The sequence below is a fragment of the Podarcis gaigeae genome, assembly GCF_964106915.1.
Source record: "Podarcis gaigeae genome assembly, chromosome: 3".
Taxonomy (NCBI): domain Eukaryota; kingdom Metazoa; phylum Chordata; class Lepidosauria; order Squamata; family Lacertidae; genus Podarcis; species Podarcis gaigeae.
The window spans coordinates 48,407,153-48,422,530 of NC_139680.1; the positions used below are offsets into that span (position 1 = coordinate 48,407,153).

Here is a 15,378-nt window from a genome sequence, read left to right on the forward strand (position 1 = left end):
TGAAATTAAAACTTTTTAAAAACTCCCAAAATGTAAGCGGAGCTGTTGTTAGCTCAAAAGAAAAAAGAATCTACAAATGCAACAACGGAGAATGGTCTGTGTACTCACACTGAGAGGGAAATTGTCTCCTTTTTCCTACCTAAGGACTGGGTTTCAAAGTGCAAAGGAGGCGCACAGCTCATATACAAATCATCATTTTGTAATGCAGGTGAGCATCACAAGCCTAACAACGTCATACCCCAAGCATGAATTTAAGCAGCATTATGACTCCCAAACACTAGTGGAAAAGATGGTGCTAGAGCATCAGCCACATCATGTTCTATGTAGCCATACAGCAGGCAAGAATGGGTTTCAATTTCCCTTCTTCTTGGAGGCCAGCATATGTAGAATATGTGAATTTCAGAAAGCTGACCAATGGGAGATGAAAGTGGGATTTTTCATTTGCTTCAATGGGTAAGATATTAACTACATTTGGAAAGAAGGACTTTCTGATCACTTATGTTTTGGCCCAATCACCAAGTCTCCTTTGGTGCTCCTACATAGCTCAGATACAAGGCTTCTAATTAAAGCCATGCATTCATTGTGGAACTCCCACCTAGCTAAGTTATTTGCTGAACTTCAGGTGCATGACTGACTTTCTTGTTTCAGCAGCTATTTTAATGTGTTCAGTTTTAGAATAGTTTTTATTGCTTTCGTGTTTAATTGTATGCATGTTTTGTATTTATGTACCTCACTTAGAAATGCTAATGATTAAGAGCTGTACAAATATCTAACATAAGTAAATAATACATTAGAAGATCAATGAATGCATTTTAGTTTATGAACAAGTAGCAGCCTCATGCCTGGGAACACACCCCACCCCCTTCTAATGGTGCAGGTTTAGCTAAAATCAGTGCAGATTTGGAAGGTTCAGTTCAACATCTTGATTCAAAATGGCATCCACTTGTATCCAAACATAAATGAAAACCTGCTTCTTGATCTCAAGAACCATCATATAAAATCAACAGACAAGCAACTTTTCTCAATAGAGAGCCAGTATCATGTAGTGGTTAAAAGCGGTAGACTCATAATCTGGTGAACCAGGTTCATGTCTCAGCTCCTCCACATGCAGCTGCTGGGTGACCTTGGGCTAGTCACACTTCTTCGAAGTCTCTCAGCCCCACTCACCTCACAGAGTGTTTGTTGTGGGGGAGGAAGGGAAAGGAGAATGTTAGCCGCTTTGATACTCCTTAGGGTAGTGATAAAGCAGGATATCAAATCCAAACTCCTCCTCTTCTTCATATATATATATTGGATGTCAGTATAAAAAGAATAAAACAAAAATCAAAAGTACAGTATACGTAAATTTCAGGAATGAGACAAAATACATGCGGAACAGTTCACTATTGCTATAATGTGAACCCAAGCCATATCAGGATACAGGAAAACTTATGAAGACCTGTAGTGATCAGGTGGGATTGCTATGAGGAATTATAACAAATATAGAGTAAGCCATCTGTGTCAGCAATGAAAGCATTGTGTTGACTGGGTTTGAACTATTTTGATATGATTCTTGATCAATCTACACCACTGCATCCCCGTTCCATTCCTCTCTTCCTCACATGTCACGTACACAGCAGTTGCTTTGCCAGGCAGGCATTCTGGGCCATAAAGATAGTGGGCAAGTTTCTTTGATGTAGTTTTCTTATATATAATCTTAAAATGTTAATCTTGGAGCCAGGAAACAGATCTCATATGAAGGTGGTAGTGATCTGGTTTTTCTGGCCACCCTTCTTATCATGCTTATTTCTTACCTCTGGGGTTGCCAGATGCACCCCTTTGTAGTTCTCAATTTATTTACCCCCAAATGTATGCATGCTAATTAGTGTTGTAGTGTAACTTTTTCCCCACGTGGGGTTTGATGAAATGCTCAGATGAAATATGATTGGTTGTTACGAGCACTGTGTAAAAGATTATTTTGCTAATAAAATGGCCTGGTGAGGGGTATGGTTTACGCACTTTCTCCGAGAGCCTTGCTGGTCAAAGCCTCGTGTCTTGTTTTTAATCAGGGTCCAGTCCTTCCTTTACTTTGCGAACGCAACAAAGACCTGCTTCTAGTCACATGAAATAGCAAATATTGCATCTTCTTTGTGTTTGTGCATTTTCTTAGTTCAACTAAGGCCTTGTCAGCTTTTCTGTTTCTCACCCCCCCCCCAAAAGGAAAAAGAAACTGCACTCAAGATAGATATTCAGGTTTACTTTGGTCATGAACCACAGCTTATATGTATGTATGTATTTGATTTCTCACTGGCCCATTACCATAAGGTCTCAAGGTGGGTTACTGCAGTAGAACTGCTATGTTGGCAGTAGCTGTGGCAGAGCAATGGAAACTCACCCTGTTGTGCAGATTTGAACCGCCAACCTTCCGATCAGTAAGCCCAAGAGGCTCAGTGGTTTAGACCACAATGCCACCACTGCAAATAGATAAGTAGGTACTGCTGCGGGGGTAAGGTTAATGGTGTTTCCATGTGCTCTAGCACTCATCACAGTGTCCCGTTGCGGAAGAAGCGGTTTAGTCATGCTGGCCACATGACCTGGAAAGCTGTCTGTGAACAAAAGCTGGCTCCCTCAGCCTGAAAAGCAAGATGAGTGCCACACCCCATAGTCGCCTTTGACTGGACTTAACCATCCAGGGGTCCTTTACCTTTTTATCTTACTGCAGTAGAAAATGCAATTATAAAATCATTAGAATTATAAAATATTAAAACCACTCCAAATGGAACAGAACATTATAAATTGAGTAAAAGAGGTGGATCCCACAAAACAGTCTTAGCTGCTGAAAACCAAGGTCAAGAGGTATGTCATTAGCATATGTCAGAAGCTGTGCAATGAAGTTACTAGACATACTTTTGTGGAGAGGGAGTTCCACAGCATAGGAACTGCCACAGAAAGAGCCCTCTCTCTCTTCTTGGTTAATGTTTCCACCAGTCATTCAGAATTCAGCCCTGCAAATGAACTTAGTAGCAGGAGACAGGGTTATAGGGTTGAGAGTTAGGGATTCCTTAGATTGTCTACCATGGCAAAATTATGTAACTCGTTAAGTTATTCCACCCCATTCATTTCCATGCAAATGGAGCAGGGGGAGTAATCAGTTCCATAGTGTTTGCAGACTGAAAGCAACAGCAACAGCAAATACCAATTGTTTGAAGCTCAGTGAGATGGGTGTTATACTCTAAAATTGTCATCAGTCATTCTTCCTGCTCTGCTGTGTTAACCTCGCTCTCTCAAAATGTATTCTATTTTATTGCCTGCATTTCCTTCAGAAATCTCTCTGTGGGTTTAGAGGTGATATAAATATTTTATTTTAGGGCTTGTGTGCTTGAAAGGAAGTAAGACATTTGCTGTGGACAGCTGAATAGCCAACTCTGCAAGACTGCACTTTTTGCTGATGACAAAGGACACCTTTCAGTCTGTCCTTTGCTCTTGTTGAAACATAATAGGTGAAGGAATGAGGCAAAGTTCAGATGGCATCCACTCAAAAGCTCTCAGAGAATCCACAGATGAAATTGCTGATCTGCTAACAAAAATGTGTAACTTGTCCCTCAGATCAGCCTTCATGACAGACAACTGGAAAGCAGCCAATGTGCAGCTACATTTTAAACATGTATGTGGGGGGAAGATCCTGAAAATTACAAGTGTGCTAGCATAACATCTGTCCCAGAAAAACTGTTGGAAAGTATTATTAAAGGTAAAACAGCCAAGCTACAGAAGAATAAGCCTTGCTGGAACAGAATCAGCATGGTTCCTGCAAGGGAACCTGTCTCACTCTCAGTGTTATCTGAGAGTGTTAATGAGCATATAGGTGGAGGTTATCCAGTTCACATAATGTATTCAGATTTTCAAAAAGCTTGCAGCAAAGCAGCCCACCAAAGACTTCTGAATAAGCTTAGCAGTCATGGAATAAGAGGTGTAGTACTTTTGTGTATCAGGAGCTGGTTAAGTAGCAGCAGTGCTTTTTTTCTGGGCGTATTCAAGGGTACACATTACTGGCACCCTTTTTATAGAAGAAAAGCCCTGGTTAAAAGTGCTGCACTTACTGTAACAACTTCATGGTGTGAGTACTGGCTCATTTTTTTCTAGAAGAAGAACACTGAGTAGCAGGAAGCAGAGAGAAGAAAGAAATTGACAGTTCTTCTGATGGAAGGATGTAGAAAGTGGAGTCCCCCAAGGACTGGTATTGGGATCTGTGCATTTTAACTTGTTCATAAATAATCTAGAGTTGGGAATGAACAGTGAGATAGCCAAGTTTGGTGATGATGCTAAATCAAGGTCATTTAAACAAGGATTGTGAAAGACTCCAAACTGAATGAATGGCTGGTAAAATTCAATTCAATGTAAAAAATTTGTAGAGTGATGCCTGTCGGAAGCTGAGACTAACCAGGAGAGAGACCGTTGGTTTATAGTGGACCTCAAGTGCACAACAGCTATGAAACAGGCAAGCTCCATGCTAGGGATCATTATGAAAGGAAGTGAAAATAACTGCCAATATCATAGTACAGTGGTACCTTGGGTTACATACGCTTCAGATTACATATGCTTCAGGTTACAGACTCTGCTAACCCAGAAATAGTGCTTCAGGTTAAGAAATTTGCTTCATGATGAGAACAGAAATCGCGCTCCGGCGGCACGGCGGCAGCGGGAGGCCCCATTAGCTAAAGTGGTGTTTCAGGTTAAGAACAATTTCAGGTTAAGTACGGACCTCCGGAATGAATTAAGTACTTAACCCGAGATACCACTGTATTCCTGGGATAGCTCATTTGGTAGAGCATGAGACTCTTAGGCTGGTCTACACTGGTCTGTTTAACATTATTTCGCTCTATTAGAATGATATTATAAAAAAATATCTGAAAAAATAACTGGAAATATATGACTATGCCCAGGGCATAGTCTTAAAGCAGAGAAGGCACCAGTTTCTTGAAGCTAGTTCTGGCCAGTGCCTGAATGTTTGACCACTGGGAAACCAGAGGAACGCCATTTTGGGTTTGTTGATGAAAGAAAGCCAGGACATGATTGTATAAATGTAAGTAAGTAAATTACTCTCCTTCAGCCCATTAAATATCAACTTAAGCCGATACTTTAAGCTTAAGGGCTATTTAAATAATTTTGATCTTACACAGTAGAATAAAAAACTCCATAATGTTGTACACTTCTTCTTCAGCTTTTTATGTTTCAGATCAGAGGTGGTGGGTGCTGCATACTGAGTACAGGTCTTTTCACAAAATCCTGAAGAAAGCCCTAACTGTCATTGAAGGAGCATATGATGCCAATAATTCTTATTTTGATCTCCTTGACCTATACTCAAAATGCATTTGGAATGCATGTTTCCCAGTAACAAGCTAATATATGGCGTCTTGCTACTTTGCAGTAAATTAATTTGAATTATTGTCAACATTACCTGCTTTCTCTAGATGCAAAGATAAGTCAATAGGCTTCAAGTACACACTTCAACTGTGTTGATTAAAACAGGCTTACACGGTGTGAGATGAACTTAATAATGAAGTCACATAGAATATTTCATTTCAATATGGGGAAAAGAATTTGACCATACAGCTGCTGTTGGTTGACACATAACCTATGCCCATTACGCAGAAGATAATTCAGGTATTTGGTGGGCTCAGAAACTTTTACTTTTCCCTTTGTTAAGCAAAAGCGCCATTTTGCTTACAGGTATTATTTACTCATGTAAATTCTTTAATATTAAGTACATTACATTATCAAGTCTACAGGGATCTTTAAGAGAATGAACACACCAAGCAATTTCTAGCAGTGCCATGGTAATATGTACATTCTGCACAATATTTTAAAATTTAATTTAGGTCTACTGGAGTTGTTCAAAATGTGTATTAATGGTCTCTGGAGAATTTTCTATTTGCAGCCCAAACAATGTAAGTTAAATGTTGAGTAGTCAAAGCAATCTGTAAACTTCATGCAGGGCATTTGTCAAGCAAATCAAGATATTTGAAATAACAGACGCAAAGGCAATATTTGAGAAAGTCACATTATCAAGTAGGAGACTGTGGTGCTGTAGATCTGGCATTGTGCAGAGAGCTGGACCAGAGAACCCTTCTAGGGTACCTTCCACTCTATGGTTTGACTCTATGGCTCTATGTACTGGTATTTACTTCATCAGGGCAAATCATACACTGAAAATGCTTCTCCACTGACTTAGCTCTTGTGGACCCCTTTTCCAAGACTCACTATGGTTCACACAAAATGTGTTCCCCTGTTGCTAAATGTGGGAACAGGGATCTCTTGTCCAAAGATGGCAGGCAGTTTTAGCTAGTATCACACAATCAATTTGACAGGGTTGGAGATATTTTCAGTCAGCTTTTGTGCCTTCTGGTGGCAAAGTAACCTGTACGAGTTGACTTTTGGGATCTCCCATCATTTCCGTGCAAAATCTAATTCCATGACAGTTTTATGTGCTGTGGCTCCGCTTCATAGAAAGTGAAGGCCTAGTCCTATGCTAATTTGTGCTACTGTATTTGGTGGGTTCCACCATGGAATTTTGTGAGGGCCTGGCCCCCGCTTTCAATATTGTTTTGGGGAATGCTCCCCCCAGATGGCACCCCTGTCTCTCCCATATTGGTCTGCACCAATAGCAGGTGTTCTAACTCTCCAACAGTTTAACTTTAGCCCCGATAGTGCACTCTTCTATTGTCTCTCAAGACAGATAGATGCCAAGAATAAGTAGAGATCACCATGAAACTCATTTAAGTCTGCAGTGTATGCTCTAGGTTAGTGCCAATTCCTACCTACACATTCCCACCCACTCCTGTTGGTAGAAATGGGAATCCTGCTTACGAAGCAGAGAAGTATGCTGTGCAAATGAATTTGTATCACAGGAGAAGAAGGTGCTGTTGAAAACGGCATTTCTCTGACCAAAAGCTATCAAAACAATAGCCACAATCTCAAGACTGGGTGCTGGAAATCCAACTTTTAAGACTGGGTGGTGACCTATCCATCAGGAATACAATGGTACCTCCGATTGTGAACGGGATCCGTTCTGGAGTCCTGTTCGCAACGTGAAAAGCCCACAACCTGAGGCACAATATCTGTGCATGTGCATGGTGTGATTTGATGCTTGTGCGCATGCACGAAGTGCGATTTAATGCTACAGCACATGCGGCGAAACCCGGAAGTAACCCTTTCCAGTACTTCCATGTCGCCGCGGGACACAACCTGAAAAAATGTAACATGAAGCAGATGTAACATGAGGTATGACTGTAACTTTATCTGAAGTGAGGGGAAGCCAAGAACAACCAGGACTGTACAAGATCTAGTTCTTTAATTTTGACATTTACAGTGTTGGTGGTGTTGTTTTTTAAAAATAATAGCAACAACAACAACAACAATGTACATTAAAGGACAGAAGACACATGGAGAGCACAAGGCAGAAATCCAACAGAAAAAACAAACTGCAATACTCTGCAGTCATTGTGCAGTTCAATTCTCTGGTTGTTAATTTTGTTACTTTGAAATATAGTGCTTTGGGGGAATAAGTGGGGAGGCTAAAAATGCTTTTAGGAGCTTTCACCATTCTCTCTAGAGCCTTCTTGATGTCTTCATGGTAATAAAATGACTGTTTCCTTGGCAAGTGAAGGTTCACACCACAGAACAAGCCTTCCGGCTATATCAGCTGTGGATAAATTCTTTGGTTGGAAAGAGAAATGCATCCAAGTATAACTAGGATACAGAGAAATCCTGTCTTGAGAGATGCTTTCTTGATTATGGCTGTGCCTATAGCTCCAAAAGTAATTCCAATCTTAGGAAGTTTAAGTTAATTGAAAGTGGCTTGTTTTCAGAATTTCTGAAGGACTGTTTTGTGATCCAGTTAAGTGCAAAAAATTACTTTTGAAGAAAAGTAACTAAACTAACTTAAACTCTCTTCAACTTTTTAAAAGGGAAACTGAGTTTCTGCAGTAGGGTTACGCACAAGACCCATGATTCCTCTTATATTTCTATCAGTGTTGTTGGTTTCTTTTAGCAGTACGAAAGCACGTCAAAGTGCAAGTAGATAAATGGGTACCACTCCGGCGGGAAGGTAAACGCCGTTTCCGTGCGCTGCTCTGGTTTGCCAGAAGCGGCTTAGTCATGCTGGCCACATGACCACTGAAGCACCAGTGGTCAGGCATGTTCGGTGCAGTAGTCCAACAAAATCTGGAAGGACAACGGTTCCCTACCTTCAGCCTAGTGCATTTCTGCAACGTTGCTGTTTGGTAGTTAGCTTTTCATTTTTGCTGATTTTTTAGTTACATATGTATATTGAAATTATGATATTGCAACGTTGATGTATATCTTCATGATACTCAAGGCCACAGAGTGTCCTAGCAAGAGATGGGGTGGTGGGACAGACATCCCAAAATAAAGCAATAGATTTTTATTTTTATTTAAATGGCTTCTAGTCCTGAAAATATACATAAAATTGTAGTTTAAGTCTTCAGCTCCTGTTGATAGTCACATGCATTTAAAGCTATTAGTTATTACTGGTATGGGGAATGTTCTTTTTTTCTTTTAACAGCCAGACATAAAGCAGGCTGGGGGACCAGTCTAATTGGGGGCAACAGGCAAGGTACGAAGGACTAATTTCAAAGGTGGAGTGGGCCAGAGGTCCCCATCTCCATTTAAAAGAGAAGTAATAAATGTACTTAACTGTATGCCCTTCAAGTATGTCTTTAAAAAAGTCTCTTATCCAGTGGAATTTTATATCTAAAACTCAGGCTTTTGGCATTTCTGAGGATGGGCTTTCCTCTGTATTGATTCCACAATATAAAAGACTTTTTTGAAGCATATTAAGCAGTCGACTGATATCAGTTGGGATGTTGGCAGCAAGCGTGAAGAGTGATTATCATGTTAATTAAACAGAATGAGATTTGTTTATGTTTTGACTTGCCAAGTTAATGGAATGGGCTAAAGGTGATAGTGAGGAAACAGAGACTGAAGAGGAGAGGGCAGGGAGGGGAGAGAAACCAAAATAATTGCCCATCAGTTTGAATGGCAGTGGCCTGTATTTCCTTTTAAATGGGTACGGGATGGAAATTCACAAAAGCCTATTTATTTATTTAAAATAGTTAGCACCTGTCCTTCATCAATAGAGGTATCAGGGAAGGCTGCAGAACGTAAAATAAAAACAACTGATCGTATCATAAAATAACAACGGTGCATACTAAAATACAACATCAAACAAATAAAGCAGAAAAAAACAACACAGCAGATTAAACGCTAATCAGCTTACCCAAGTTAAAATGCCTGGGCAAAGAAATAAATCTTAACTTGGCACCAGCGCCAGGGCTAATTGTACCTGTAAGGCAACAAAACCAGACTTGGCCTTCCAGATTTTGTTGGACGCCAGTTTTCAGAAACGCCAATGGTATGGGATGGTGGGAGCTAGGAACATAGGAAGCTGCCTTATACCAGATTAAACCATTGGCCCATTTAGCTCAGTTTTGTCCACACTGACTTGCAAAAGCTCTTCAAAGTTTTGCACAGAGCTCTCACCCAGCCCTACCGGAAATTGCTGGGGGTTAAATCTGGGGCATCCTGCATGCAAAGTAGCTGCTCTTCCACTTAGTTGCAACCTAATCCATAGGGCCACAGGTTAGTCATCCCTGCTGTACAAAAAGATGCCACTGCAGAGAAGTCTCTGTCCCACATCAACACAATGCAAGCTTATCACTATGGTGGAATATGGGGAAAAGCCTTCTCTAAAGATCTCAGGATATGGGCAGGAAGTGTTGCTTAGGATGTGTGATGGTTTACTACTCTTGTGCTTTTTAAACAGTTGATATACGAAAATTTTGGGATTACCTATGCTATAAGGCAAGATGGGCAAGCTGGGGTCCTTTTTCTGCCCAATGTGACACATCATGAAGGATCAATGCCTCTGCTCTACAGTTCTTCAGCAGAGGCGTATATTCTGGAGCATGTGGGAGCTGCTTTGGCTGAAAAGTTGTTCAGCAGGTGGCACTGTGGTCTAAACTACTGGGCCTCTTGGGCTTGCCAATTGGAGGGTCGGTGGTTCAAATCCCCATGACAGAGTGAGCTCCTGTTGCTCTGTCCCAGCTCCTGCCAACCTAGCAATTCGAAAGCACACTAGTGCAAGTAGATAAATAAGTACCGCTGTGGTGGGAAGGTAAACGGTGTTCCCATGCACTGATTTCTGTCACAATGTTTCGTTGTGCCAGAAGTGGTTTAGTCATGCTGGCCACGTGACCCGGAAAGCGTGCGGACACGTGTGGACAAACGCCGACTCCCTCGGCCTGAAAGCAAGATGAGCACTTCAACCCCATAGTTGCCTTTGATTGGACTTAAACGTCCAGTGGTCCTTTATCTTTACCTCAGTGGGAGGATCAGATCCTGCATGTAAGCAAAGTCACTTGTGTAGGAGCAGCAGGCTGTCTGCAGGGAAAGGCACTGTGCAGAATCAGATCCCCCCTTTCTGCTTTCCACTCCATCTTCAGAGTCAACTTTCCTTGCATGCATGGAAGCCTCTCAGAAAGGAGAAGTGGCCAGCCAGCCTCATGCAGCTGGATCTGCTGGCATGCAAACCTCCTCAGTGCTGTGAACCCACAAAATGTCTACTTGGTTTTTAAAGTCTTAAACCCCACAAAAAACAAAAACAAAACCCTTTACCCTTCCCTCTCCCTTGAATGGTTTTAGAGAAATATCCGGAGCAGGGTGGGCAGCCCCTGAGCAGCACAGACCAAAGTGACCTAATCTAGGGGCCGCAGATTGGAATCACAGGGTTGATGTGGTGGGTCCTTGCACAGCCCTAGTGAGAAAACAAGGGGTGGGGTGGCTATACCCTTTTGGCCTGTGGGCTGCATTTATCTTTGGGCATCAATCCAAGGGTTGCTTGCCATTGGTAGGATTCACCACTCCATACACTTGCATGCACAGTAACATGGAGGACAGGCACACACAGAAATCAGCTGCAAAAGGAAATTATTTTCCCCTCGTCAGGATTCAGGGACTCCCCTCCCCCCCCCGCTCGCTTTGGCCATAGATAAGCAGAACAAAGCGAAAGGGAGTCTCTTACCAGTTAGAAATTTTAATGATCACAGCAAGAGAACAAAGAATCCATTCCTCGGAATGAAGGCGCTCCCAATTAAGGGTTCCACCCACTTCCTCCCTGGTTCCCGTCCCCATCACTTCCACATCTTGCAACCTGATCTCGCAACCACTGTGCTCTTTCTGTGCTGCCACCTTATCTGCTCTCCTTGACCTTGGGCTAAGCGGCTAGATGCTTTCCAGCGACAGTGAGTCTGTTTAACACTCTCTCCCCCAGTTCTCCTCCTCCTAGCTGTTCTCCACCCAGTACTTCCCAGCTTCTGCCTTCTGAACTATGTCCCTCTGCAAACCACTGTTCCAAGTCTATACTACTTCCCTGCTTCTGTGAAGATTCAGGATCCTGATTAGGAGCAGTTGGAAGGTTCCTACCATTCCTCCTCAGTGCAGCCCTCCTCAGCACGGTCCCTGACATCAAATGATAGATTTGATTACTGAACCCTGTTTGCCACTGCTGCTAGTGGAGTCAGGGTGGGCTACAAACACTGTCTTTTTCAGGGAGTTGAGATTAGACCCCATGCTGGGTTAGCTATCCCTAGTGTATAGGATAGGATTTCAGCCTTAGAAACATGTTCTCTTCTCCAAGGTATCTAGAAAACAACAGCAGCAGCAACAACAGTACAGTGGTACCTCAGGTTAAGTACTTAATTCGTTCTGGAGGTCTGTTCTTAACCTGAAACTGTTCTTAACCTGAAGCACCACTTTAGCTAATGGGGCCTCCTGCCACCGCCGCGCCGCCGGAGCACGATTTCTGTTCTCAACCTGAAGCAAAGTTCTTAACCTGAAGCATTATTTCTGGGTTAGCAGAGTCTGTAACCTGAAGTGTATGTAACCCGAGCTACCACTGTATTCATCTGATTTCAATTTCTGATTGATTTCAATCAGAAAAAGTTCCTGTTAATGTATATTATTGTGAAGTCTTTAGTGAAAATGCACATCATTGAAAAATAAATATGCTACAGGTACAACTTAAAATTCAGCTGTAACTTTTTGCTGCAATGACTGCATCAAAGGCTTTGAACAGTAATAACGAAAGGTGAATTAATTCCTTGGTTTCTCACTCACATGGCCAAAGGAATAGATCCAGTTGTCTCATTACATGGTGAAGGTTGTCTCTTAAAGTAATTTCATTTAAACCTCTGGTCAGATTGCATTCTCTTCACAGAAATGTTCTCCTTTGAATTCTCAATTCCTTTGCATGAATTCATAACCATATGATCTGTTTGTTTGTTTTTAAAGTCTTGTTCAGATGTAAAAACGTTTAGTAGTTTCAAGATGGAAGATAACTTCTATGTATCTCTGCTTAATTAAAACTTTCTGTCAGGTGCTGACTTACCATTTAGAATTAATTATTGGCACTAAAATAGCAGAAAATGTTAAGTGTAGAAAATAGGCTCCCCATCAGGACTCAGTAGAAATCTCAATAATTATATCATGTATGTTGCCTTGTTTCATGATTATTTTTCTACCCTAAACAAAAACACCCCCCCACAATCACTGGTGTCTGACTTTTCCCCCCTTTTATTTTCATAAATATTTATACATAATTGCATTTTCCTTGTAAACAGGATTTTTCCTGCCCAAAGGGAGGAAAAACAATTTGTGTGTTAATTTTTATCTCACTGGTTTTGTTCAGCTTCAGTAGCTTTGTATATAAAAGAAGAGATTAGATAAAAAAAAGGAATACATGGAACCTGAGTTTGCTAATATGGAGAATTTTAATTAGGAAATGTTAATTTTGCAGCAATCCAGGCCCATCACAATCTACCTACATGCAGGGAAGATACACAGTTCGGTGATTCCATTTCCCCCATATTGGACAACTTGCCTCTTTGTTTAGTTTAGCTTCTGCTGCCCCCTACAGATAGCTGAAAAAATGAAAACATGAGACTACTATTGTCCATTTCGTCTGTGATATTATCCAGGTCTATGAAAAGCATCACTTGTGCTCAAATGGGGGGATCTTGAGCTATGCTTCTGACTGCCTGCAACTGACATCACTTGGATGGGCTGGGGAGTCTTAAAACTGTATACTCAGGGAAATTTATATGCTTCAAGTAGGGGAACTGCATGCATTTTTTAAAAAAATGAAGGCACCATATTCAATTAAACCATTGAAATAGGAAATCTTCATGCAGAGCTGATGTTCTATCCCAACAGATGGGCACCAAGATTGTCCCATGAGAAGGAGCAAGCATGCACCCAGATTTCCTGAAGAAGCCTATCCTATGGCTGATGAGCATGGCAACCTCAGGAGCATCATCATTGCCCACAAAGTGCTGCCCATTCCCTGACTCACCTTGGCAAGCAAATGAGCAGAGCACCAGAAGGCCAGTGCTCTATTCAGGCAATGAGAATGTGGCCTACCTAAAAGCCACAAGGAGAGTGTGAAGAACCACACTGCCTTAACTCATCATTTCCATCCCTGCCGGTGGAGTTCCAGAACATGCAAAGATTTCACTGACTATAGGAAGCTTTTCTGCTGCAACAGCCAAGGACAAGGAGGCTGGGAATGGATGCTCATGAACCCTTTCCCTCTCTCACATCTTTTGAAAGGTATTTGATTACATTCCGACTGCCAGAATAGGGCTACTATAACTACTTATTTCTGTAGAATGCCTGGCTATTGTTCTGGGCCAGCAGGAAGCAAAAGAGGATCATGACCCCAATTTTAATTCCGGGAGGAAAATGAACTATGCCTAGTTTGGGAAATGCTGGCATAATCTGTAATTAATAGCAAGGATCCATTTTAACAACGGAAAAATATGTCACCCTAGTCTCTGAGCAAAGAAAGATTCCAGAGGTTCCAGGCACTTATACAGGATTGGTGTTTCCTTTTGGAAATAAGGCACAGCAGAGACTGTGGTGTCTTTAGGATATATGGTTTATTTACACATATATAAAGTGCTTTTTTCCTTTAAAAAAATGTTTAGGGGTATGCTCATTTTCCTGCTCATATTGAAATACTGCCCCTCAATGAGGTCAAACTTAGATTCACAAAATGTTTAAGGTATTGTGTACCCCTGCATCCCCCCCCCCCAGAAAAGAACACTGCAAATATACAACCTGAGCCTACGATGGAGGGGATCGCAGCATTAACATGCCTAAAGAGTCTTGTTTCTCCTGAATGCCTTGCATTCAAACAGAAATCAAACATTGGGCTTCACCTCTTTGGCCTTCCAGCTTTCTGCTTTACTTCTAGGTCATATCACAGCCTAAACTCAACTCTAAACTCTGCATTTTTTCCTTCTCAGTATCTGCAAACAGGGGGAGGGGGCCCACCTCCACCCATACCCATTTGCCATCTCACACAAAGCCCCTTCCCTTTGTTTTGTTTTTTTATGGCTAATCATATAGGCAATCACCTCATCAGGAAGCTTGCCAGACTTAATTGTCAGCTGGCACAATGGGTCGGTGTATCTATTGGCAAACAATAAAACAAAATCACCTCACATCAATTACAACTTAAACAACTACCGTATTTTTGCTCTATAGGACACACTTTTTCCCCTTCAAAAATGAAGGGGAAATGTGTGTGTGTCCTATGGATCGAAGATGCCATAGCCCCGCGACCCTCTCCCAGCTGGAGAGGTGACGCTAGACTATGGCAGCAGCCTCTCCGCTGCACGCCTTTCTGCTGCTCCCCGGCCTGCTCTTTGGGGCTGGTGGTGGGCTTCCCCCTGCTAGCCCCAAAGAGCAGGTCGAAAGGAACCTGAAGCCTGGAGAGCGAGAGGGGTCGGTGCGCACCAACCCCTCTCGCTCTCCAGGCTTCCAAGGTAGCCGCCTGAAGGTGACTGAACGCACCTTAAACAGCACTTTGTTTTAGAGGGGGAAAACAAGAGGGGGGGAATTCTCCCTCTCTCTGCGCAGCACCTCCTGCCGCTTCGCTGAAGGGGCACTGGGCAGAGAGGGGGAGAATTTTTTTTCTTGTTCTCCCCCCTCTAAAACAAGGTGCGTCCTATTGTCCGGTGCATCCTATGGTGCAAAAAATACGGTATAAAGAATTTGCAGATAGCCATGAGATTAAACAGAATTTTAAAGTTTCCTCATTCTTCATTGCTTCCTCTAGGATTACTCCCTTCAGCCCCACTCTCTTTCTCTTTCTCTTCCTAGCCCTTGGCTCCTTCAACCCTATCGCCCACTCAACCACCCTAGGGGACCAGGCAGGGGGCCATCTCAGTAGTGGCACCCGCCCTGTGGAATGCCCTCCCATCAGATGTTGAGGAAATAAACAACTATCTGACTTTTAGAATACATCTGAAGGCAGCCCTG

At 42.2% G+C, this 15,378-nt stretch overlaps 1 protein-coding gene across 1 annotated transcript in view; it reads right to left on the minus strand.

Annotated features, from left to right (window-relative positions):
• Window positions 1-12,939: 12,939 nt before the first annotated feature.
• The window catches only part of LOC310841014 (uncharacterized protein), a 44,575-nt gene continuing 42,136 nt past the window's right edge, over window positions 12,940-15,378 (minus strand). The window contains exon 3 of the transcript XR_014562261.1: window positions 12,940-12,974. The gene's annotated coding sequence lies outside the window, so the exon portion shown is untranslated. The remainder of the gene's footprint in view (window positions 12,975-15,378) is intronic.